The 27595-nt window shown below is 46.5% G+C and overlaps 1 long non-coding RNA gene across 1 annotated transcript; it reads left to right on the forward strand.

Annotated features, from left to right (window-relative positions):
* The first annotated feature begins 200 nt into the window (after nt 1-200).
* On the forward strand, nt 201-27448 carry LOC137545200 (uncharacterized). The gene is made up of 3 exons (XR_011026011.1): nt 201-548; nt 16724-17092; nt 27117-27448. It is a non-coding gene; the product is annotated as an uncharacterized lncRNA (long non-coding RNA).
* The last annotated feature ends 147 nt before the right edge of the window (nt 27449-27595 follow it).

The raw sequence follows: 27595 nt of genomic DNA on the forward strand, positions 1-27595 counted from the left end.
AAAATGATAATTTCAGCACAAATGAAAGGAGGGCACTCAAAGGATTAAAAATGAGGACAGACATTATTATTCGCGAGGCAGACAAAGGAGGGAATGTAGTGGTGTGGCCAGTTCAAATGTACATAGAGGAAGCAAATAAACAACTCACAAATAAAAAATGTTATTGTCTCCTGTCACAGGATCCAACAAAAAAGTTTCAATCAGAACTGAAGATCATATTGGAGGGGGCGAGACTGAATTCAATCATTTAAGATAAGGAGGAGAAATTCCTATGGATTCAAAAACCCACAGTGGCGACAATTTACCTACTCCCGAAGGTACATAAAAATGCTGAAAAACCGCCGAGGAGACCGATAATTTCGGGTATAGGGAGTCTTACGGAAAAATGTGGAAAATACATTGACTCTCTCTTGCAGCCCCTGGTTGAGACATTGGAATCCTATGTGAAGGATACAGGAGACATTCTCAATCATGTCAATGGTTTATCATTATCAGAGGATATGTGGTTGGTCACGTGTGACATTACTGGTCACAGATGCACGGAGCAGGTAATTATATATACACTTTTTGTACTATGGGCTTAACTGTACTGGCACCATTTCTACTACAAGCACTGTTTGGTATGTGTGGAAGCGCAGGATATTTATAGGAAATACAAGAGGTTTTTTTGCATTTGATATTTTTACCATTCGGTGTTGTTGTTGCTATATATTGATTTTCAATTGTTGTGCATTTTTCATGCTTATAATATGCACACAAGGTGTCGATTCATTCAGGGCCGGTTCAAGTAAAAATTGGGCCCTAGGGCAAAATTAGCCTGGGGGCCCCCAACAGACACCCCCCCGACCAAAATGCGTCATTAGAGGCCCTTTGTTGCAGCCAAATTTTCCTCCTGGGCCCCTGAGCTGGCTGCTGACCCTACCCCAATCACCTCCCAACTCAAAAGACTCTGCAGAGTCCCTGGGGAGCAACAGTTAAGATGGGGGAGGGACACCTTGGGGGCCCCTACAGGCTCTGGGGCCCTGGGGCAATTGCCCATTTTTTCCTATGGTAGCTCCGGCCCTGGATTATATATGCTTTTGCCCGTGCTGCAATATAATATGGTGAGATACATATTTGGTATCGCTATTATGTAATTATTGTAACAGGACCCCCATTGTCCATGTGCTTTTTTTTAAATGATTTAAGTTTTTTCTGTGTTAAGGTGTTTTCAATAAAGATTGACATATGGAAGTACTGATTGGTTCAGACTTATATTTGTTTCTCAGGCAGAGGGCCTTTTCTTTTAAGTATTCAACGCAGCTGAGAAGATCATCAGGCCTCCCCCTACCCTCTCTGGACCCCCACCACACAACGAGAATGAGGTCCAGGGCCAACAGGATCACACAAGATCCCCTCCCCCCACCCTGGCAGTCGCTTTTTCAACCTCCTCTTCTCAGGCCACCGTTTTAGGTCAATCCCCTCCAAAACCACCAGACGTAGTAACACTTTCTTCCCACAGGTGGTCGTCCTTCTCAACTCAAGCTGAGTGCTTGCCCATAGGCTGACTCTCATCGGCTGAACAGTACCACATGTTGCTACTGGTGCATGTCCTGCACGGGAAAGGGGGGGGGGGGAGGGGGTTGTGATCCTGAAGTTTCGCAATGTTACTGTCACATTATTGTATTGTTGCTATGCTTATGTTTTTAAATTATGCTATGTCATTGTGTTTGTATTTGCACTATGCCGACTGCCATGTGTCCATAAATAATTCCGGGGCGTGAAATCTGTAGCACTTGGCGAATGAATAATTCTGATTCTAAATAAAAATGATAAAATACACTATTTCTTAAATTCCATCCCCTAAAGTTTTAAAATAAACAATGCTATTGTAAATAAAACCCAGGGCCGGGCCGAGACAGAGGTGAGAGAGGCTCCAGCCTCAGGGGACAGTGTAGAAGTGGGCACAGGGCGGGGCCAAAGCAGAGGCGTGAGAGGCTCCAGCCTCCGGGCGCAGTGTAGGAGTGGGTGCAGGGCCGAGGCAGAGGCGAGAGAGGCTCCAGCCTCAGGGCGCAGTGTAGGAGGGGGAACTCAACTCACTCAGCTATCATTCCCCTATTGTGTATGAAGCAGAGAGAAATAAGAAGCGGGGATACATGTCAGTGACTGCAAGCCACATAACTAGATAATAAGGTGTTGGGGGCCCTGGAGCGCCTCTTAGTCTAATAGCAATCAGTGTGTGACGGCTGGGGTGGGAGGGATGGAGGGGCACACTTTGGTGTCTCAGCCTTGGGTGCTGGAGGACCTTGTCCTGGCTCTGATAAAACCTACACATTTTATTTGTTCATTTGACCTGGCTTTCATAGCATTTAAATTATGTCCCTAGTAGTGTTGGGCGAACAGTGTTCGCCACTGTTCGGGTTCTGCAGAACATCACCCTGTTCGGGTGATGTTCGGGTTCGGCCGAACACCTGATGGTGTTCGGCCAAACTGTTCGGCCATATGGCCGAACTAAGAGCGCATGGCCGAACGTTACCCGAACGTTCGGCTAGCGCTGTGATTGGCCGAACGGGTCACGTGTAGTGTTGGGCGAACATCTAGATGTTCGGGTTCGGGCCGAACATGGCCGAACTCCGAACATAATGGAAGTCAATGGGGACCCGAACTTTTGTGCTTTGTAAAGCCTCCTTACATGCTACATACCCCAAATTTACAGGGTATGTGCACCTTGGGAGTGGGTACAAGAGGAAAATTTTTTTAGCAAAAAGAGCTTATAGTTTTTGAGAAAATCGATTTTAAAGTTTCAAAGGGAAAACTGTCTTTTAAATGCGGGAAATGTCTGTTTTCTTTGCACAGGTAACATGCTTTTTGTCGGCATGCAGTCATAAATGTAATACATATAAGAGGTTCCAGGAAAAGGGACCGGTAACGCTAACCCAGCAGCAGCACACGTGATGGAACAAGAGGAGGGTGGCGCAGGAGGAGAAGGCCACGCTTTGAGACACAACAACCCAGGCCTTGCATGAGGACAAGAAGCGTGCGGATAGCAATTTGCATTTTGTCGCCATGCAGTCATAAATGTAATACAGATGAGAGGTTCAATAAACAGGGACCGGAAACGCTAACCCATCACAGATGTTCATTGTTCATGTTACTTGGTTGGGGTCCGGGAGTGTTGCGTAGTCGTTTCCAATCCAGGATTGATTCATTTTAATTTGAGTCAGACGGTCTGCATTTTCTGTGGAGAGGCGGATACGCCGCCGATCTGTGACGATGCCTCCGGCAGCACTGAAACAGCGTTCCGACATAACGCTGGCTGCCGGGCAAGCCAGCACCTCTATTGCGTACATTGCCAGTTTGTGCCAGGTGTCTAGCTTCGATACCCAATAGTTGAAGGGTGCAGATGGATTGTTCAACACAGCTACGCCATCTGACATGTAGTCCTTGACCATCTTCTCCAGGCGATCGGTGTTGGAGGTGGATCTGCACGCTTGCTGTTCTGTGTGCTGCTGCATGGGTGTCAGAAAATTTTCCCACTCCAAGGACACTGCCGATACCATTCCCTTTTGGGCACTAGCTGCGGCTTGTGTTGTTTGCTGCCCTCCTGGTCGTCCTGGGTTTGCGGAAGTCAGTCTGTCGGCGTACAACTGGCTAGAGGAGGGGGAGGATGTCAATCTCCTCTCTAAAGTCTCCACAAGGGCCTGCTGGTATTCTTCCATTTTGACCTGTCTGGCTCTTTCTTCAAGCAGTTTTGGAACATTGTGTTTGTACCGTGGATCCAGAAGGGTATAAACCCAGTAATTGGTGTTGTCCAGAATGCGCACAATGCGTGGGTCGCGTTCAATGCAGTCCTAGGCCGAAGAGGTCATAGCCTAGGGTCACAAAACCTGTTTATTGGGCAATTTCAATGGTGGCGAGTCTGACGTACATAAATCGCAGCAATGGCCGTTAGCAACGTCTGAATCTCACGAAATGTCTCATGCAGGTAGAAGACATATTGTTAGACTTGGGCTCCAAAGATGGGTTCCCTACATCTCTGCAAACCAGAGTTACAGGGCTCCAAATTTGGTAAAATCCCCCATAGGCTTTCATTGGGCCTCCTATTTACAGTTCCAAAATCTCACATCTTTTCAAAGGGCAATTACTCAGCAGTGGCAAATTTTCTAGCATTGTAGGGACCCTTAGGGGGAACATGACTGGTGAGTTTCGGGCCCCTAGGCCGAAGAGGTCATAGCCTAGGGTCACAAAAACCTGTTTATTGGGGCTATTTCAATGGTAGTGATGGTGACGTACATAAATCGCAGCAATGGCCGTTAGCAAAGTCTGAATCTCACGAAATGTCTCATGCAGGTAGAAGACATATTGTTAGACTTGGATTCCAAAGATGGGGTCCCTACATCTCTGCAAACCAGAGTTACAGGGGTCCAAATTTGGTAAAATCCCCCATAGGATTTCATTGGCTCCCTATTTCACTTTCCAAAATCTCACATCTTTTCAAAGGGCAATGGCTCAGCAGTACCAAATTTTCTAGCATTGTAGGGACCCTTAGGGGGAACATGACTGGTGAGTTTCGGGCCCCTAGGCCGAAGAGGTCATAGCCTCTTGTCACAAAAACCTGTTTATTGGGGCTATTTCAATGGTAGTGATGGTGACGTACATAAATCGCAGCAATGGCCGTTAGCAAAGTCTGAATCTCACGAAATGTCTCATGCAGGTAGAAGACATATTGTTAGACTTGGATTCCAAAGATGGGGTCCCTACATCTCTGCAAACCAGAGTTACAGGGGTCCAAAATTGGTAAAATCCCCCATAGGATTTCATTGGCTCCCTATTTCACTTTCCAAAATCTCACATCTTTTCAAAGGGCAATGGCTCAGCAGTACCAAATTTTCTAGCATTGTAGGGACCCTTAGGGGGAACATGACTGGTGAGTTTCGGGCCCCTAGGCCGAAGAGGTCATAGCCTAGGGTCACAAAAACCTGTTTATTGGGGCTATTTCAATGGTAGTGATGGTGACGTACATAAATCGCAGCAATGGCCGTTAGCAAAGTCTGAATCTCACGAAATGTCTCATGCAGGTAGAAGACATATTGTTAGACTTGGATTCCAAAGATGGGGTCCCTACATCTCTGCAAACCAGAGTTACAGGGGTCCAAAATTGGTAAAATCCCCCATAGGATTTCATTGGCTCCCTATTTCACTTTCCAAAATCTCACATCTTTTCAAAGGGCAATGGCTCAGCAGTACCAAATTTTCTAGCATTGTAGGGACCCTTAGGGGGAACATGACTGGTGAGTTTCGGGCCCCTAGGCCGAAGAGGTCATAGCCTAGGGTCATAAAAACCTGTTTATTTGGGCTATTTCAATGGTGATTTTTATTGTAAAAATATATACAAATTTACAGTACAATAAATAATATAAATGAAAATATAGTGACCAAAAATGACCACACAAATCAAAGAATTACATACATCTGAATAAACATAAACCTTTTACACAAAAATATGTACAAAAACTCATAAAGTCAAAATTGACTATAATGCATTTTCGCATATTCTCTTATATACAAAGGGACTTTTACGCCCAACATAAGAACCAACTTTTCATATCGCAAACAAATATTTCCAAAAACAATCCTATGTCCAAAAGGACATCCACAAGGAAGCATAAATCCTGAAACAGGAGAACCATGCATTTGCTACATTTATACGACGCAAGACTAGACGACATAAACCGCCACCCTACACCAACCCACTGGTGACCAAACACCAGACATATAACCAGACATAGTCATGCAGCAACCCACTCACACCAGGAGGGATAACACACACGAGACAGAAATAATCAAAACTGTAACAAGACAAAACAAAGAACCCCCAAGTAAGCTGGAGGGAAGACTTCAGTTATGTCTGCGGCCGAACATAAAAATATTGAGAAAATAATCAAAATCTAAGCAGGGTGAGTTAAGGAGATAGAAAGCCCACCCAGGAGAGACATGGATGAGCTAAGGAGGCCTGACATTCTGCCAAGCAAGAATCCAAGCACTCCTGCCCAACCTACGCCTCTCCGAGCACCGAATCCTGGACACCTCACCAAGAACATTGTTCACCACCACCTGGACAGGGATGGATTTTTGTCTAATAATTAACTGACACCGTGCCAACCATGTGTGCTGTCTAATGGCTAAGCTAACTAAATATAAAGTGCATAAATCATAACCCTGGTAAGACCTGAAAACTCCATATGCCCACTCAGCGTAACTCAGACGCTCCAGAAAGGGGATACCTAGGATCCCACCCACCTGTTTACACACCTCTATATTAAAGGGACAATGAAGCAAAAAGTGGTCCATGGATTCCTCGACACCACCACACTCCTCACGAGGACATCCACGTGTATCCACATTCAAGTACTTAACATTGCTCCTAACATAGAGCTTGCCATGGAAGGAAAGCCAAGCAATATCCCACAATTTATTCGGAATGCGTGGGGAGTTAATCATCCTCAAACCCTCTTCCAATTGCACGCCTGGGCAGTCTCTTAAGTCCAGTGAGACATGAAAATGAGAATCTATCACTCGTTTCGTTAGGTCACGCCTCCCGACCGATCTGATATCCTCCACCGTCAAACCCCACTGTCTCAATTTTTTCAAACACGTGACAACATAGACCGGGAGATAGTCCTGACGAGACCCCAGACTTTTCACTGAGCCACCGCTTTCCCAACTTGTGAGCGAAGTCCCAAACCATGCCCGGAAAATGCCTACCCAACCAGGTGGGTCCTCTGCAAGCATACTACCAAGATTGTGTTTAATAAACAGCAGAGAAAAGAAAACAATTGGATTGACCATGTCTAGGCCACCTTCCCGTCTGGTTTTGTAGGTGATGTTCCTGCGCATAATGTTTAATCTGTTTCCCCAGAGCATCTGAAAAAACAAACCACAGATCCTCGTGTACAGAGATTGGGGCAAAATTGCGACATAGCTGACGTAAAGCAATATTGGAACCAGATGACTCTTGATCAGGTCCACCTTTTCCCTGAAGGTCAAAGACCAATTCTTCCAGCGTGTTACTTTGGCGTCGACATCATCTAGCCTACACACCCAATTTTGATGGCCGTAATCGCCAGGACCAAATTCGATGCCAAGAATCTTGATTTTCTGTTGAGGCACGGGAAAGGAGCCAGGAAGCTCGAAGCTCTCACCATCGTTCCCCATCCAGAAAATTTCACACTTGTCTGGATTGACTTGTGACCCTGATGCCTTTGAGTACAGTGCAATCTCCGAGACCACTACCTCCGCCTCCTCTGTCCCAGAAACTATCACCGTCACATCATCGGCATAGGCCACAACCTTTAGGGGAGGCACATCAGAAATGCCCACAGGAACTCCACTGAGCGCACCGCTCTCTAGCCTTCTTACAAAGGGGTCGATCGCGAATACGTACAGGAGGGAGCTCAGCGGACACCCCTGACGCACTCCAGAACGAACCTTGAAAGATTCGCCAACCCAGCCATTTATAAGCATGAAACTCTCCGCCTCTTTGTACAAAATGCGAAGCCAATCAACAAACCTTTCCTGTAGGCCATACACACAAAGTAGTCGCCATAAGTACTCATGGTTGACACGATCAAAAGCCTTAGACTGATCCAATGCCAGCAAGTACTTTCCCCAACCCTCAGCCCTGCATCGTTCCAGGACTTCCCGGACAGACAAAAGTGCTGAGAAAGTGCCTCTACCTGAAATCGAGCAGTGCTGGTGGTGGGAAAGCAGGGATGTCACCTGGGATAGACGCCAGAATAATATTTTTGCCAGAATTTTTCTGTCGATGTTGAGAAGGCTGATGGGACGCCAGTTCTCAATCATCTCAGGATCTTTGCCTTTAGACAGGAGAATGACCGCTGACTTTCTCATGGAGGGTGGTAAGTCACCTTCAGCAAGACACTGATTAAACATATCTGCCAATTGAGGTGCCAGAAAGATCTTGAAAGCTTTGTAAAACTCGGCTGTCAGACCATCTGGACCCGGAGACTTTTTGGGCGTGAGACTATCAATGGCTCTCACTACTTCTTCAGCGGTGATTGCTTCTGTCAGGCTTATGTCAGAAACATCTGCATTCCCCAGACCTGGAGTTGAGACTAGAAAGGTCTCCATTCCTGCCTGGTCAATCGGCTTGCTCCCAAGCAAATCAGCATAAAAATCTCTAGCGATGGATAAGATTCCGTGCCTGGATTTTTCCACAGAACCCGATCCATCTCTGAGCCCAGTAACCGTTTTAAGGGCTGCACCTTGTCTGCAGTTCTGATAGGGATCAGGCGAGTGGTATTTGCCATAATCCCTCTCTAAATACAGAGAGGTCAGACGGTCATATTGCTGTTGCTTGAGTTGGGCCTTGACCTCAGAGATCTCCCCCTGATCTCCATTCTCCGAGACAAGGATCTCAAGCTTTCTTCTCAGTTGCTGGTAAGCAATATTTCTACCAATCTGTTTCTTCCTGGCTAGGCCCTTGAAAAGTCTGATGACACGACTTTTGACCACCTCCCACCACTCTGACCTGTTGTCGAAGCATTCCAGGATAGTGATCTGTGCCCGAAAAAATTCCTCAACAGACTGTCTCACATTCTCTTCCAACAGCAGGGACGAATTTAACTTCCAGGTACCCCTACCCCTGGGAGGAGCACAGGACGCACCCAGATCCACCGATAGAATACAGTGATCCGAGAATTCCACTGCCTGGACCCTAGGGGCTGAAGCAGTGCAATTTTCTGTAACAAAAAATCTATCTATTCTACTCTGTCTCCCTGGTCGTGGAAAAGTGAACCCAGTGAGGTCTGGTGAATGCTGAACATGAACATCCACCAGACCCGCCTCTTTAACTATCTTATTTAAGAAAACGCTATCAGGACGCAACCGAGTGTTGGTACCTTCCCTGTCCATTACCCTAACAATGGTGTTAAAATCACCACCAAACACAATCGGTTGCGTCGTAAAAAGGTACGGCCTGATCGCTGTGAAAAGACGTCTCCTCTCCCAATAAGTCTGAGGTGCATAAACATTAATTAACCTGAGGTTCTGTCCTCTCACAACAACGTCTAGGACCAGACATCTCCCCATCTCCACCTCAATTACTCGCCGGCAAGTTACCATCTCAGTTCTGAAAAGCACTGCCACACCACTGTAAGGCTCGGCCGCAAGAGACCAATAGCTCGGACCAGATCTCCAGTCCCTCCTGGCCAGATGGATATCGGCCAAGGAGGTGAGCCTAGTCTCCTGCAAAAACAAAATGTCAGCATCAAAACTACTGAGAAAAAATAAGGCCAGGTTACGAGCTCTTACTGATTTAATACTGGCAACATTAATAGTCGCCAATTTAAGTGGTGGGGGAACAGCCATTTGAGTAATTGAGATAGTTTCATTCCAGCTTACTCCACACAGGACAAAAAATAAAAGAGATACAAAACATGTAGACAACATTAGGAAGTGTTCTCCTGTTCAGCATCACCCTCCTCCATACTCTCTCCAGAGGGCGACTCTTCCTGCTCCTCACTCAAGGCCATGAACCTATTTGCTAGTTGACGGACCAACCTTTTGGCCGCCACTTCACTCTGCTTCTGAACCCGTCTGTCTTTCAGTGTTTTGAATTTATGTTTCTTTTTACTGTACAGTCTCTCCTCCAGATAACGTAGATCATCCGGATGGAGAGACTCCACATCAATCGCCTTTTTTTCCCGTCCCCTTGATGAGGAGAGAACTCCAGAAGTGGAAGGTTGGGATGTAAGTTCCACGGGTTTAGGGGTTTTATCAGGTGAAGAAGGTGGACAGGGGTCTGAGGAAAGGGAAGGATCGGCGGGGAGGGGAGGGGAAGGGAGAAGGATTGGGGAAGGATCGAGAGCAGTCTGAGGACCACTCCCAGGTGATTGGGAATCGGAAACCCCCCCTGATACACCCCGAGGTCCCCCAAGAAACCTCTTTTTGGGTCTCCCAGAAGGAGAACTACCCCCTGGATTCTTAACATCCTGAAAATCGGTCTGCTCAGGGAAAGCACCCGCTCCCTCGGTCACATTCACAGTACGGCGCTTTCCCCTGACTCTCTTCACTACCTGCCATGATGTTTCAGAGGCCTTGCCAGATGGTGTCTTATCAGAAGAGGGCACAGCCCCGAGATCTTTCTGGGATTCAGACATGGGATTTGACACACTGGTAACAGAGACTGACACAGAAGACTGAGGATTTGACTGGGTAGAAACAGACTGGGAGGGTAACACCAAGGGTAGGTTGGAAGCGTAAGACTGTATACCCTCCTCTTCCATCTTCGTTAGCAAGGCCTCTTTTACTGACTCGGGCAGGTTTGCCCAGGAGTTCGGACATATACTATACGGATGACCAAAACTGTGGCACAAATTACATTTAATGTTGTTACAATCCTTTGCATCATGTCCGAACTCCTGGCACAAACCGCAACGTGGTTGCTTGCACCCATAACTGTAATGTCCCCTCCCTCCACAACGATTACAGATCCTGGGCTGACCCGGATAAAAAACTGTAATTTTGTCTCTACCTAGCAATGCTGTACGGGGAACATGCAAGTAAATGCCGTTTTTATATTTCATTTTAATTTGTACCTCATACCCACCCCACCAGATATCCAGGTCATCCAGGACCTTCTGAGGAGGGGACACCACATCAACGTAGTGAGAGAGCCAGAGGACAATGTCCTGCACTGGAATGGATTCATTTGTTACCACGATGTTAGCCCTCCTCACCAGGGGTTGTCCGGAAATGTAAGAAGCTGTGAAATGTTTCCATTCCGCTCTTCTCTTTTCTTTCTCTTCAATAAAAAACTCTTGACCCCCTGATGTAAGAAAGCTAACATCGTAGTACTCAGGGGGGTCACCAGGAGCAATGATGGCATATAGGTCCTGGGCCTTTACACCCGTGCCTAGGAGGAGACGAACGAAGTCTTGTTTATTAGGAATCCGAGACTCCCCTGTCCATTTCAGACGGACCACGTTCCGTCTCCCCCCAGCCACAGGTGCATCCTCCCCCTGCTTCAAGGGAGCGGGTATTCTCCTGCCACCGACCCGTCCCCCACCCATTTGACCTGTCGCCTGTGCATAGGATGGAGCAACGGGTGCTCGAGTCGCTGGCCCTGGAATGGGTAATGAACTGTCACCCCCCCTTGAGATGGAAGCTAGCTCAGGGACGGAAGATGAGCCGGCTGACGTCCGAACAGATGGGTGACATTCACCCGTACCATTAATAACTTCCATTAGGATTTCATTCCCTTTTTTGTCATAGCAAAACAAAACTTCATTCCGTATTAGGAAAAGCTTTTCTCCTGCAAAAAACTTTGACTGTATACCAATGTTTGTATTACCCTGACCTGCAGACTCAATTCTGCCTAGGTTAATATCATCCTGTATCGGAATGAAGTCTAAAAGCTTACATGTTTTGACTTCTAAAATATACATCATATTTGATTCAATGACATATCGCCTTTCTCCTGCTATGAAATCACCAATTATTTTGGTTCCTAAGCTCTCTGGCTTAAACACCACAGACCCATCACTACCATCACACTCCTGGGTTTGCACACCCGTGTCGCCTGTTTCCAAAGCCTCAGAAGTTACAATCATCATTCCCTTATTTTCAGCATTTATCACATTTACATCTCCAAAAATAGTGTTAACCTTTACAACTGGTAATTGAGGGTTAGAATCAGAATACAAAAGTTCCTGGTTGACTATAGAATCACCAACAACATTACTGCATGAAATATCTTTTTCACTATGAGGTTGCACACTAGTATTGCCATCACTACTGCATATACTTTTAGTCTTGGTCTCAGACCCAGCATTTGCAAGTTCCACATTGTTGTTACTGCTCACCTCCATTGCTGCATTCCTCTCCTGCTGTGTTGAAACACCAGTCCCATCTTGTTCTTTCCTTTCACAAGGCTGAACTGCAGTGCTGGTTGGATTAGCTGAATCACACTCTTCATTCCTTTCCTCCCCCTCAGGCAGTAAATGCCGTTTTTCACCTGCGGTTTCTGTGCATTCCGTCCCAGAAACTTTTTCCTCTCCTGGTTCATGCCGCTCTGCGACTGTCCCTCCGATGATAGGCTTCTGCTCTTTTGCCAGGGGGATTCCTTTGCTCTCTGCCTCCTTTCTCTCCCTCCCAGGTGCCTCCGCGCTGCCTGCGGGCTTCACAGGATGTTTCCCCTCTGGTGTACACACTGAGCTTTCCGGAGCGCCATGCAGACGTGCTGGAACGCACGCCAAACTCGCCGGAGCGCAACCGGAAGTACCGCTGACGTCACTTCCGGTCTGCGCCGGCGCCCTTCCAGCCACTGCCACGCTGGCAAACTCTGCTGCGCGCTGCCTCACTATGTTCACAGACTTGCGAACATAGTAGGTCTTTCTTCTGACTGCTCCACCGTTCCTCCTCTTTCTCTTCTTTGCTTTTGGAGGTGGTTTGCCTGAGGTTTGTGAGAATCCCTCATTTGCCTGCTGTGAGGCTTCAGATTCTTCCAGTGCCTCCATATCAGACTGGGAGTCAGGAAAAGCATCTGGCTCATCTGGTTCTGCCGGAAAACGTTCATTTTTTGTTTTGGGCACATCTGGCTCAACTTTCTCCGTTTCCATGCTGCATTCCTTATCTTTTACACTGGATTCACTGATTTCCACCTTTTTAGGCATGTTGTCATCACTCATTTTTGAACTTTGATTTGGTTCCTCCACACATGATTCAAGTTTTTCCACTGATTCATTATCATCTTTCGTGCACACATCTGTATTTAGTTTAGTGATTACTGGCTCAGCACCTTCACTACTTTTCTTTTTCACAACTGCTTTACTCTTCTCCACCACCCGCCTGTCTTGGGTATTAATGGGTTTTACCTTTTTCGCAGGGCTTATGGCTTGGGAAGTCGCAGGTCTCACAGATGTTGGTCTGATACCGCTCACTGCACCTTTCACCACTGCTTCTACAGTCATCAGGCGGAACCTGGCCGTGTTCTGACGGGTCTCACGAAAAGGACCACCTTTCCTCTCTAAATCGGACACCACTCTCCACTGATCCTCAACCTTTTTCTTTAGTTCCGCAGTCGCAGGATCATCTAGGAGGAATTCAGGTCTCCAACGGACTCCAAAGCGGTGGATCCTCTGTTTCAATTGCAGACAAAGTTGCTCGTACTGGTCGGTATGGAACTTTATCAGCCGGTTCCACGTCACCACATCTGCCACGATATCTCCAGGCTTACCTCCATTAGCGCTTCCCCCTTCCCCTAGGTAAGACAGGTCAGGGGGGGTATGAGCCGGCTGCTCCATGGCTGGAAGCAGCCGGTTAGAAGTAGGGAGGCCCCTGCAGGCCAGGCCTGAGCAGGGACCTCTAGTAGTCCAAAGTACCCAGAAAACCTCCTCTCAAGCTGGGCCAGGAATAAGCCAGCAATAGGGTCTGGAAGTCCACAGGAGCTCTGGTACGCACAACCTCTCAGTTCGGGCCCCTAGGCCGAAGAGGTCATAGCCTAGGGTCACAAAAACCTGTTTATTGGGGCTATTTCAATGGTAGTGATGGTGACGTACATAAATCGCAGCAATGGCCGTTAGCAAAGTCTGAATCTCACAAAATGTCTCATGCAGGTAGAAGACATATTGTTAGACTTGGATTCCAAAGATGGGGTCCCTACATCTCTGCAAACCAGAGTTACAGGGGTCCAAAATTGGTAAAATCCCCCATAGGATTTCATTGGCTCCCTATTTCACTTTCCAAAATCTCACATCTTTTCAAAGGGCAATGGCTCAGCAGTACCAAATTTTCTAGCATTGTAGGGACCCTTAGGGGGAACATGACTGGTGAGTTTCGGGCCCCTAGGCCGAAGAGGTCATAGCCTCTTGTCACAAAAACCTGTTTATTGGGGCTATTTCAATGGTAGTGATGGTGACGTACATAAATCGCAGCAATGGCCGTTAGCAAAGTCTGAATCTCACGAAATGTCTCATGCAGGTAGAAGACATATTGTTAGACTTGGATTCCAAAGATGGGGTCCCTACATCTCTGCAAACCAGAGTTACAGGGCTCCAAAATTGGTAAAATCCCCCATAGGATTTCATTGGCTCCCTATTTCACTTTCCAAAATCTCACATCTTTTCAAAGGGCAATGGCTCAGCAGTACCAAATTTTCTAGCATTGTAGGGACCCTTAGGGGGAACATGACTGGTGAGTTTCGGGCCCCTAGGCTGAAGAGGTCATAGCCTAGGGTCACAAAAACCTGTTTATTGGGGCTATTTCAATGGTAGTGATGGTGACGTACATAAATCGCAGCAATGGCCGTTAGCAAAGTCTGAATCTCACGAAATGTCTCATGCAGGTAGAAGACATATTGTTAGACTTGGATTCCAAAGATGGGGTCCCTACATCTCTGCAAACCAGAGTTACAGGGGTCCAAAATTGGTAAAATCCCCCATAGGATTTCATTGGCTCCCTATTTCACTTTCCAAAATCTCACATCTTTTCAAAGGGCAATGGCTCAGCAGTACCAAATTTTCTAGCATTGTAGGGACCCTTAGGGGGATCATGACTGGTGAGTTTTGCCACTGCTGAGCCATTGCCCTTTGAAATGGTGTGAGATTTTGGAACGGTAAATAGGAGGCCCAACAATTTTGTTCTAAATAAGACCAAGACTGTGGAACTGATAGTGGATTTCAAAAGAAACGCACCACCACTTAGCCTGGTCTCTATGGATGGAACTGAGGACACCAGGGTACACAACGCTCGGCACCTCCATCAGAGAGACCCTGAGATGGCATGTAAATACCACCACAATCCAGAAGAAATCGCAGCAAAGGCTGATCTTGAGGCAGCTGAGGAAGTTTGGAATGCCAAAGGAGATAATGACCAATTTCTATACTGCTACTGTTGAATCTGTCCTTTGCACCTCTATCATTGTCTGGTACTCAGGGGCAAATGAGAGGGGGACAAACTTCAGAGAGTAATCAACACAGCTGAGAAGATCATCAGGCCTCCCCTACTCTCTCTGGACCCCCACTACACAGCGAGAATGAGGTCCAGGGCCAACAGGATCACACAAGATCCCCCTCCCCCCACGCTGGCAGTTGCTTCTTCAACCTCCTCCCCTCAGGCCACCGTTTTAGGTCAATCCCCTTCAAAACCACCAGACGTAGTAACACTGTTTTCCCACAGGTGGTCGTCCTTCTCAACTCAAGCTGAGTGCTTGCCCATAGGCTGACTCTCATGGCTGAACAGTACCACATGTTGCTACTTAGGAGTGGGTGCAGGGCCGAGGCAGAGGCAAGAGAGGCTCCAGCCTCAGGGCGCAGTGTAGGAGGGGGCACTCAACTCATTCAGCTATCATTCCCCTATTGTGTATGAAGCAGAGAGAAATAAGAAACGGGGATACATGTCAGTGACTGCAAGCCACATAACTAGATAGTAAGGTGTTGGGGGCCCTGGAGCGCCTCTTAGTCTAATAGCAATCAGTGTGTGACGGCTGGGGTGGGAGGGATGGAGGGGCACACTTTGGTGTCTCAGCCTTGGGTGCTGGAGGACCTTGTCCCGGCTCTGATAAAACCTACACATTTTATTTGTTCATTTGACCTGGCTTTCATAGCATTTAAATTATGCCCCTAGTACCATGTATGGTGGCAATATATTATTGGGAAATAAAGTTATATTTTTCCTCTTTTGGATTTTTTGTTTTCTCATTGTACAAGCCCACATCTGCAAAAATAACAGTAATATACTCTCATGACAAAGATATTGAAAAAGCTGAGTCCCTAAGTTTACTATTTATGTATTTTAATGCGGTCACTTTTGCTGTTTTTTTCTTTTTTTGGTTACAAGTGTTTTATCTTGTTAACTAGGTTGGCGGGAGATGAAGCAGAAGGGGTTAATGACTATAGGAGATTTACTTTTTAATGTATTTTTATTGTCATTTTACTATTTGTCCACTAGATGTCCCTACACACTTTATCCTGTGCTCACAGGAACTGTTTATGAATGGTTTTACTTTCATGTTAATGAATGAACATGACTTCTGGCTGAAGCCATGATCACTCATTCACAGGCACTTTGTTTGCATTTGGGAACACGTGTTCCCATTCACCAATCATTGCCAAGTAAGTCCCAGCATGAATGCACCATGGGAGTGCTTGAGCTTGCAAGCAGCTCCCCCTGATTGACAGGGCATGCCTGTATGTTCTGTTTGAGGCAGGGCTGGTGCTTCCATAGAGGCAAAGGGGGCAATTGCCCCAGGGCGCCAGAGTTTGTGGGGCCCCCAAGGTGCCCCTCCTCCCCTCCAGCTATGACAGTGTGCTGGTGAATAATGGGAACCTAAAAAATTATTTTTAGGGGACAGATGATGGATGATATGTGACAAGGGGGAAAGGGTATTGGATCAGGCCTGGCAGCTGGCTCAGGGGCCTTGGGGGCGATTTAGTTGGGGGGGGGGTGGCATGAGGGGGGCCCCCAAAGGTACTTTTGCCCCAGGGCCCCATTGTAGCTAGAACTACAAATGTTGGACTGAGGTGGGACAATTAAGAGTAGAGTTAAAAATGATAATTTCAGCACAAATGAAAGGAGGGCACTCAAAGGATTAAAAATGAGGACAGACATTATTATTCGCGAGGCAGACAAAGGAGGGAATGTAGTGGTGTGGCCAGTTCAAATGTACATAGAGGAAGCAAATAAACAACTCACAAATAAAAAATGTTATTGTCTCCTGTCACAGGATCCAACAAAAAAGTTTCAATCAGAACTGAAGATCATATTGGAGGGGGCGAGACTGAATTCAATCATTTAAGATAAGGAGGAGAAATTCCTATGGATTCAAAAACCCACAGTGGCGACAATTTACCTACTCCCGAAGGTACATAAAAATGCTGAAAAACCGCCGAGGAGACCGATAATTTCGGGTATAGGGAGTCTTACGGAAAAATGTGGAAAATACATTGACTCTCTCTTGCAGCCCCTGGTTGAGACATTGGAATCCTATGTGAAGGATACAGGAGACATTCTCAATCATGTCAATGGTTTATCATTATCAGAGGATATGTGGTTGGTCACGTGTGACATTACTGGTCACAGATGCACGGAGCAGGTAATTATATATACACTTTTTGTACTATGGGCTTAACTGTACTGGCACCATTTCTACTACAAGCACTGTTTGGTATGTGTGGAAGCGCAGGATATTTATAGGAAATACAAGAGGTTTTTTTGCATTTGATATTTTTACCATTCGGTGTTGTTGTTGCTATATATTGATTTTCAATTGTTGTGCATTTTTCATGCTTATAATATGCACACAAGGTGTCGATTCATTCAGGGCCGGTTCAAGTAAAAATTGGGCCCTAGGGCAAAATTAGCCTGGGGGCCCCCAACAGACACCCCCCCGACCAAAATGCGTCATTAGAGGCCCTTTGTTGCAGCCAAATTTTCCTCCTGGGCCCCTGAGCTGGCTGCTGACCCTACCCCAATCACCTCCCAACTCAAAAGACTCTGCAGAGTCCCTGGGGAGCAACAGTTAAGATGGGGGAGGGACACCTTGGGGGCCCCTACAGGCTCTGGGGCCCTGGGGCAATTGCCCATTTTTTCCTATGGTAGCTCCGGCCCTGGATTCATTGCTCAATTGTATTTATGAGACATTATATATGCTTTTGCCCGTGCTGCAATATAATATGGTGAGATACATATTTGGTATCGCTATTATGTAATTATTGTAACAGGACCCCCATTGTCCATGTGCTTTTTTTTAAATGATTTAAGTTTTTTCTGTGTTAAGGTGTTTTCAATAAAGATTGACATATGGAAGTACTGATTGGTTCAGACTTATATTTGTTTCTCAGGCAGAGGGCCTTTTCTTTTAAGTATTCAACGCAGCTGAGAAGATCATCAGGCCTCCCCCTACCCTCTCTGGACCCCCACCACACAACGAGAATGAGGTCCAGGGCCAACAGGATCACACAAGATCCCCTCCCCCCACCCTGGCAGTCGCTTTTTCAACCTCCTCTTCTCAGGCCACCGTTTTAGGTCAATCCCCTCCAAAACCACCAGACGTAGTAACACTTTCTTCCCACAGGTGGTCGTCCTTCTCAACTCAAGCTGAGTGCTTGCCCATAGGCTGACTCTCATCGGCTGAACAGTACCACATGTTGCTACTGGTGCATGTCCTGCACGGGAAAGGGGGGGGGGGGGGAGGGGGTTGTGATCCTGAAGTTTCGCAATGTTACTGTCACATTATTGTATTGTTGCTATGCTTATGTTTTTAAATTATGCTATGTCATTGTGTTTGTATTTGCACTATGCCGACTGCCATGTGTCCATAAATAATTCCGGGGCGTGAAATCTGTAGCACTTGGCGAATGAATAATTCTGATTCTAAATAAAAATGATAAAATACACTATTTCTTAAATTCCATCCCCTAAAGTTTTAAAATAAACAATGCTATTGTAAATAAAACCCAGGGCCGGGCCGAGACAGAGGTGAGAGAGGCTCCAGCCTCAGGGGACAGTGTAGAAGTGGGCACAGGGCGGGGCCAAAGCAGAGGCGTGAGAGGCTCCAGCCTCCGGGCGCAGTGTAGGAGTGGGTGCAGGGCCGAGGCAGAGGCGAGAGAGGCTCCAGCCTCAGGGCGCAGTGTAGGAGGGGGAACTCAACTCACTCAGCTATCATTCCCCTATTGTGTATGAAGCAGAGAGAAATAAGAAGCGGGGATACATGTCAGTGACTGCAAGCCACATAACTAGATAATAAGGTGTTGGGGGCCCTGGAGCGCCTCTTAGTCTAATAGCAATCAGTGTGTGACGGCTGGGGTGGGAGGGATGGAGGGGCACACTTTGGTGTCTCAGCCTTGGGTGCTGGAGGACCTTGTCCTGGCTCTGATAAAACCTACACATTTTATTTGTTCATTTGACCTGGCTTTCATAGCATTTAAATTATGTCCCTAGTAGTGTTGGGCGAACAGTGTTCGCCACTGTTCGGGTTCTGCAGAACATCACCCTGTTCGGGTGATGTTCGGGTTCGGCCGAACACCTGATGGTGTTCGGCCAAACTGTTCGGCCATATGGCCGAACTAAGAGCGCATGGCCGAACGTTACCCGAACGTTCGGCTAGCGCTGTGATTGGCCGAACGGGTCACGTGTAGTGTTGGGCGAACATCTAGATGTTCGGGTTCGGGCCGAACATGGCCGAACTCCGAACATAATGGAAGTCAATGGGGACCCGAACTTTTGTGCTTTGTAAAGCCTCCTTACATGCTACATACCCCAAATTTACAGGGTATGTGCACCTTGGGAGTGGGTACAAGAGGAAAAATTTTTTAGCAAAAAGAGCTTATAGTTTTTGAGAAAATCGATTTTAAAGTTTCAAAGGGAAAACTGTCTTTTAAATGCGGGAAATGTCTGTTTTCTTTGCACAGGTAACATGCTTTTTGTCGGCATGCAGTCATAAATGTAATACATATAAGAGGTTTCAGGAAAAGGGACCGGTAACGCTAACCCAGCAGCAGCACACGTGATGGAACAAGAGGAGGGTGGCGCAGGAGGAGAAGGCCACGCTTTGAGACACAACAACCCAGGCCTTGCATGAGGACAAGAAGCGTGCGGATAGCAATTTGCATTTTGTCGCCATGCAGTCATAAATGTAATACAGATGAGAGGTTCAATAAACAGGGACCGGAAACGCTAACCCATCACAGATGTTCATTGTTCATGTTACTTGGTTGGGGTCCGGGAGTGTTGCGTAGTCGTTTCCAATCCAGGATTGATTCATTTTAATTTGAGTCAGACGGTCTGCATTTTCTGTGGAGAGGCGGATACGCCGCCGATCTGTGACGATGCCTCCGGCAGCACTGAAACAGCGTTCCGACATAACGCTGGCTGCCGGGCAAGCCAGCACCTCTATTGCGTACATTGCCAGTTTGTGCCAGGTGTCTAGCTTCGATACCCAATAGTTGAAGGGTGCAGATGGATTGTTCAACACAGCTACGCCATCTGACATGTAGTCCTTGACCATCTTCTCCAGGCGATCGGTGTTGGAGGTGGATCTGCACGCTTGCTGTTCTGTGTGCTGCTGCATGGGTGTCAGAAAATTTTCCCACTCCAAGGACACTGCCGATACCATTCCCTTTTGGGCACTAGCTGCGGCTTGTGTTGTTTGCTGCCCTCCTGGTCGTCCTGGGTTTGCGGAAGTCAGTCTGTCGGCGTACAACTGGCTAGAGGAGGGGGAGGATGTCAATCTCCTCTCTAAAGTCTCCACAAGGGCCTGCTGGTATTCTTCCATTTTGACCTGTCTGGCTCTTTCTTCAAGCAGTTTTGGAACATTGTGTTTGTACCGTGGATCCAGAAGGGTATAAACCCAGTAATTGGTGTTGTCCAGAATGCGCACAATGCGTGGGTCGCGTTCAATGCAGTCCTAGGCCGAAGAGGTCATAGCCTAGGGTCACAAAACCTGTTTATTGGGCAATTTCAATGGTGGCGAGTCTGACGTACATAAATCGCAGCAATGGCCGTTAGCAACGTCTGAATCTCACGAAATGTCTCATGCAGGTAGAAGACATATTGTTAGACTTGGGCTCCAAAGATGGGTTCCCTACATCTCTGCAAACCAGAGTTACAGGGCTCCAAATTTGGTAAAATCCCCCATAGGCTTTCATTGGGCCTCCTATTTACAGTTCCAAAATCTCACATCTTTTCAAAGGGCAATTACTCAGCAGTGGCAAATTTTCTAGCATTGTAGGGACCCTTAGGGGGAACATGACTGGTGAGTTTCGGGCCCCTAGGCCGAAGAGGTCATAGCCTAGGGTCACAAAAACCTGTTTATTGGGGCTATTTCAATGGTAGTGATGGTGACGTACATAAATCGCAGCAATGGCCGTTAGCAAAGTCTGAATCTCACGAAATGTCTCATGCAGGTAGAAGACATATTGTTAGACTTGGATTCCAAAGATGGGGTCCCTACATCTCTGCAAACCAGAGTTACAGGGGTCCAAATTTGGTAAAATCCCCCATAGGATTTCATTGGCTCCCTATTTCACTTTCCAAAATCTCACATCTTTTCAAAGGGCAATGGCTCAGCAGTACCAAATTTTCTAGCATTGTAGGGACCCTTAGGGGGAACATGACTGGTGAGTTTCGGGCCCCTAGGCCGAAGAGGTCATAGCCTAGGGTCACAAAAACCTGTTTATTGGGGCTATTTCAATGGTAGTGATGGTGACGTACATAAATCGCAGCAATGGCCGTTAGCAAAGTCTGAATCTCACAAAATGTCTCATGCAGGTAGAAGACATATTGTTAGACTTGGATTCCAAAGATGGGGTCCCTACATCTCTGCAAACCAGAGTTACAGGGGTCCAAAATTGGTAAAATCCCCCATAGGATTTCATTGGCTCCCTATTTCACTTTCCAAAATCTCACATCTTTTCAAAGGGCAATGGCTCAGCAGTACCAAATTTTCTAGCATTGTAGGGACCCTTAGGGGGAACATGACTGGTGAGTTTCGGGCCCCTAGGCCGAAGAGGTCATAGCCTAGGGTCACAAAAACCTGTTTATTGGGGCTATTTCAATGGTAGTGATGGTGACGTACATAAATCTCAGCTATGGCCGTTAGCAAAGTCTGAATCTCACGAAATGTCTCATGCAGGTAGAAGACATATTGTTAGACTTGGATTCCAAAGATGGGGTCCCTACATCTCTGCAAACCAGAGTTACAGGGGTCCAAAATTGGTAAAATCCCCCATAGGATTTCATTGGCTCCCTATTTCACTTTCCAAAATCTCACATCTTTTCAAAGGGCAATGGCTCAGCAGTACCAAATTTTCTAGCATTGTAGGGACCCTTAGGGGGAACATGACTGGTGAGTTTCGGGCCCCTAGGCCGAAGAGGTCATAGCCTAGGGTCATAAAAACCTGTTTATTTGGGCTATTTCAATGGTAGTGATGGTGACGTACATAAATCGCAGCAATGGCCAATAGCAACGTCTGAATCTCACGAAATGTCTCATGCAGGTAGAAGACATATTGTTAGACTTGGATTCCAAAGATGGGGTCCCTACATCTCTGCAAACCAGAGTTACAGGGGTCCAAAATTGGTAAAATCCCCCATAGGATTTCATTGGCTCCCTATTTCACTTTCCAAAATCTCACATCTTTTCAAAGGGCAATGGCTCAGCAGTACCAAATTTTCTAGCATTGTAGGGACCCTTAGGGGGAACATGACTGGTGAGTTTCGGGCCCCTAGGCCGAAGAGGTCATAGCCTAGGGTCACAAAAACCTGTTTATTGGGGCTATTTCAATGGTAGTGATGGTGACGTACATAAATCGCAGCAATGGCCGTTAGCAAAGTCTGAATCTCACGAAATGTCTCATGCAGGTAGAAGACATATTGTTAGACTTGGATTCCAAAGATGGGGTCCCTACATCTCTGCAAACCAGAGTTACAGGGGTCCAAAATTGGTAAAATCCCCCATAGGATTTCATTGGCTCCCTATTTCACTTTCCAAAATCTCACATCTTTTCAAAGGGCAATGGCTCAGCAGTACCAAATTTTCTAGCATTGTAGGGACCCTTAGGGGGATCATGACTGGTGAGTTTTGCCACTGCTGAGCCATTGCCCTTTGAAATGGTGTGAGATTTTGGAACGGTAAATAGGAGGCCCAATGAAAGCCTATGGGGGATTTTACCAATTTTGGACCCCTGTAACTCTGGTTTGCAGAGATGTAGGGACCCCATCTTTGGAATCTAAGTCTAACAATATGTCTTCTACCTGCATGAGACATTTCGTGAGATTCAGACGTTGCTAACGGCCATGGCTGAGATTTATGTACGCCACCATCACTACCATTGAAATAGCCCAAATAAACAGGTTTTTGTGACCCTAGGCTATGACCTCTTCGGCCTAGGGGCCCGAAACTCACCAGTCATGTTCCCCCTAAGGGTCCCTACAATGCTAGAAAATTTGGTACTGCTGGGCCATTGCCCTTTGAAAAGATGTGAGATTTTGGAAAGTGAAATAGGGAGCCAATGAAATCCTATGGGGGATTTTACCAATTTTGGACCCCTGTAACTCTGGTTTGCAGAGATGTAGGGACCCCATCTTTGGAATCCAAGTCTAACAATATGTCTTCTACCTGCATGAGACATTTCGTGAGATTCAGACGTTGCTAACGGCCATTGCTGCGATTTATGTACGTCACCATCACTACCATTGAAATAGCCCCAATAAACAGGTTTTTGTGACCCTAGGCTATGACCTCTTCGGCCTAGGGGCCCGAAACTCACCAGTCATGTTCCCCCTAAGGGTCCCTACAATGCTAGAAAATTTGGTACTGCTGAGCCATTGCCCTTTGAAAAGATGTGAGATTTTGGAAAGTGAAATAGGGAGCCAATGAAATCCTATGGGGGATTTTACCAAATTTGGAGCCCTGTAACTCTGGTTTGCAGAGATGTAGGGACCCCATCTTTGGAATCCAAGTCTAACAATATGTCTTCTACCTGCATGAGACATTTCGTGAGATTCAGACTTTGCTAACGGCCATTGCTGCGATTTATGTACGTCACCATCACTACCATTGAAATAGCCCCAATAAACAGGTTTTTGTGACCCTAGGCTATGACCTCTTCGGCCTAGGGGCCCGAAACTCACCAGTCATGTTCCCCCTAAGGGTCCCTACAATGCTAGAAAATTTGGTACTGCTGAGCCATTGCCCTTTGAAAAGATGTGAGATTTTGGAAAGTGAAATAGGGAGCCAATGAAATCCTATGGGGGATTTTACCAATTTTGGACCCCTGTAACTCTGGTTTGCAGAGATGTAGGGACCCCATCTTTGGAATCCAAGTCTAACAATATGTCTTCTACCTGCATGAGACATTTCGTGAGATTCAGACTTTGCTAACGGCCATTGCTGCGATTTATGTACGTCACCATCACTACCATTGAAATAGCCCCAATAAACAGGTTTTTGTGACCCTAGGCTATGACCTCTTCGGCCTAGGGGCCCGAAACTCACCAGTCATGTTCCCCCTAAGGGTCCCTACAATGCTAGAAAATTTGGTACTGCTGAGCCATTGCCCTTTGAAAAGATGTGAGATTTTGGAAAGTGAAATAGGGAGCCAATGAAATCCTATGGGGGATTTTACCAATTTTGGACCCCTGTAACTCTGGTTTGCAGAGATGTAGGGACCCCATCTTTGGAATCCAAGTCTAACAATATGTCTTCTACCTGCATGAGACATTTCGTGAGATTCAGACTTTGCTAACGGCCATTGCTGCGATTTATGTACGTCACCATCACTACCATTGAAATAGCCCCAGTAAACAGGTTTTTGTGACCCTAGGCTATGACCTCTTTGGCCTAGGGGCCCGAAACTCACCAGTCATGTTCCCCCTAAGGGTCCCTACAATGCTAGAAAATTTGCCACTGCTGAGTAATTGCCCTTTGAAAAGATGTGAGATTTTGGAACTGTAAATAGGAGGCCCAATGAAAGCCTATGGGGGATTTTACCAAATTTGGAGCCCTGTAACTCTGGTTTGCAGAGATGTAGGGAACCCATCTTTGGAGCCCAAGTCTAACAATATGTCTTCTACCTGCATGAGACATTTCGTGAGATTCAGACGTTGCTAACGGCCATTGCTGCGATTTATGTACGTCAGACTCGCCACCATTGAAATTGCCCAATAAACAGGTTTTGTGACCCTAGGCTATGACCTCTTCGGCCTAGGACTGCATTGAACGCGACCCACGCATTGTGCGCATTCTGGACAACACCAATTACTGGGTTTATACCCTTCTGGATCCACGGTACAAACACAATGTTCCAAAACTGCTTGAAGAAAGAGCCAGACAGGTCAAAATGGAAGAATACCAGCAGGCCCTTGTGGAGACTTTAGAGAGGAGATTGACATCCTCCCCCTCCTCTAGCCAGTTGTACGCCGACAGACTGACTTCCGCAAACCCAGGACGACCAGGAGGGCAGCAAACAACACAAGCCGCAGCTAGTGCCCAAAAGGGAATGGTATCGGCAGTGTACTTGGAGTGGGAAAATTTTCTGACACCCATGCAGCAGCACACAGAACAGCAAGCGTGCAGATCCACCTCCAACACCGATCGCCTGGAGAAGATGGTCAAGGACTACATGTCAGATGGCGTAGCTGTGTTGAACAATCCATCTGCACCCTTCAACTATTGGGTATCGAAGCTAGACACCTGGCACAAACTGGCAATGTACGCAATAGAGGTGCTGGCTTGCCCGGCAGCCAGCGTTATGTCGGAACGCTGTTTCAGTGCTGCCGGAGGCATCGTCACAGATCGGCGGCGTATCCGCCTCTCCACAGAAAATGCAGACCGTCTGACTCAAATTAAAATGAATCAATCCTGGATTGGAAACGACTACGCAACACTCCCGGACCCCAACCAAGTAACATGAACAATGAACATCTGTGATGGGTTAGCGTTTCCGGTCCCTGTTTATTGAACCTCTCATCTGTATTACATTTATGACTGCATGGCGACAAAATGCAAATTGCTATCCGCACGCTTCTTGTCCTCATGCAAGGCCTGGGTTGTTGTGTCTCAAAGCGTGGCCTTCTCCTCCTGCGCCACCCTCCTCTTGTTCCATCACGTGTGCTGCTGCTGGGTTAGCGTTACCGGTCCCTTTTCCTGGAACCTCTTATATGTATTACATTTATGACTGCATGCCGACAAAAAGCATGTTACCTGTGCAAAGAAAACAGACATTTCCCGCATTTAAAAGACAGTTTTCCCTTTGAAACTTTAAAATCGATTTTCTCAAAAACTATAAGCTCTTTTTGCTAAATTTTTTTTCCTCTTGTACCCACTCCCAAGGTGCACATACCCTGTAAATTTGGGGTATGTAGCATGTAAGGAGGCTTTACAAAGCACAAAAGTTCGGGTCCCCATTGACTTCCATTATGTTCGGAGTTCGGGTCGAACACCCGAACATCGCGGCCATGTTCGGCCTGTTCGGCCCGAACCCGAACATCTAGATGTTCGCCCAACACTAGTCCCTAGTACAATGTATGGTGGCAATATATTATTGGGAAATAAAGTTATATTTTTCCTCTTTTGGATTTTTTGTTTTCTCATTGTACAAGCCCACATCTGCAAAAATAACAGTAATATACCCTCATGACAAAGATATTGAAAAAGCTAAGTCCCTAAGTTTACTATTTATGTATTTTAATGCTATCACTTTTGATGTTTTTTCTTTTTTTGGTTACAAGTGTTTTATCTTGTTAACTAGGTTGGCGGGAGATGAAGCAGAAGGGGTTAATGACTATAGGGGATTTACTTTTTAATGTATTTTTATTGTCATTTTACTATTTGTCCACTAGATGTCCCTACACACTTTATCCTGTGCTCACAGGAACTGTTTATGAATGGTTTTACTTTCATGTTAATGAATGAACATGACTTCTGGCTGAAGCCATGATCACTCATTCACAGGCACTTTGTTTGCATTTGGGAACACGTGTTCCCATTCACCAATCATTGCCAAGTAAGTCCCAGCATGAATGCACCATGGGAGTGCTTGAGCTTGCAAGCAGCTCCCCCTGATTGACAGGGCATGCCTGTATGTTCTGTTTGAGGCAGGGCTGGTGCTTCCATAGAGGCAAAGGGGGCAATTGCCCCAGGGCGCCAGAGTTTGTGGGGCCCCCAAGGTGCCCCTCCTCCCCTCCAGCTATGACAGTGTGCTGGTGAATAATGGGAACCTAAAAAATTATTTTTAGGGGACAGATGATGGATGATATGTGACAAGGGGGAAAGGGGATTGGATCAGGCCTGGCAGCTGGCTCAGGGGCCTTGGGGGCGATTTAGTTGGGGGGAGGGGTGGCATGAGGGGGGCCCCCAAAGGTACTTTTGCCCCAGGGCCCCATTGTAGCTAGAACTACAAATGTTGGACTGAGGTGGGACAATTAAGAGTAGAGTTAAAAATGATAATTTCAGCACAAATGAAAGGAGGGCACTCAAAGGATTAAAAATGAGGACAGACATTATTATTCGCGAGGCAGACAAAGGAGGGAATGTAGTGGTGTGGCCAGTTCAAATGTACATAGAGGAAGCAAATAAACAACTCACAAATAAAAAATGTTATTGTCTCCTGTCACAGGATCCAACAAAAAAGTTTCAATCAGAACTGAAGATCATATTGGAGGGGGCGAGACTGAATTCAATCATTTAAGATAAGGAGGAGAAATTCCTATGGATTCAAAAACCCACAGTGGCGACAATTTACCTACTCCCGAAGGTACATAAAAATGCTGAAAAACCGCCGAGGAGACCGATAATTTCGGGTATAGGGAGTCTTACGGAAAAATGTGGAAAATACATTGACTCTCTCTTGCAGCCCCTGGTTGAGACATTGGAATCCTATGTGAAGGATACAGGAGACATTCTCAATCATGTCAATGGTTTATCATTATCAGAGGATATGTGGTTGGTCACGTGTGACATTACTGGTCACAGATGCAAGGAGCAGGTAATTATATATACACTTTTTGTACTATGGGCTTAACTGTACTGGCACCATTTCTACTACAAGCAGCACTGTTTGGTATGTGTGGAAGCGCAGGATATTTATAGGAAATA

The sequence above is a fragment of the Hyperolius riggenbachi genome, chromosome 1, assembly GCF_040937935.1.
Source record: "Hyperolius riggenbachi isolate aHypRig1 chromosome 1, aHypRig1.pri, whole genome shotgun sequence".
Taxonomy (NCBI): Eukaryota; Metazoa; Chordata; class Amphibia; order Anura; family Hyperoliidae; genus Hyperolius; species Hyperolius riggenbachi.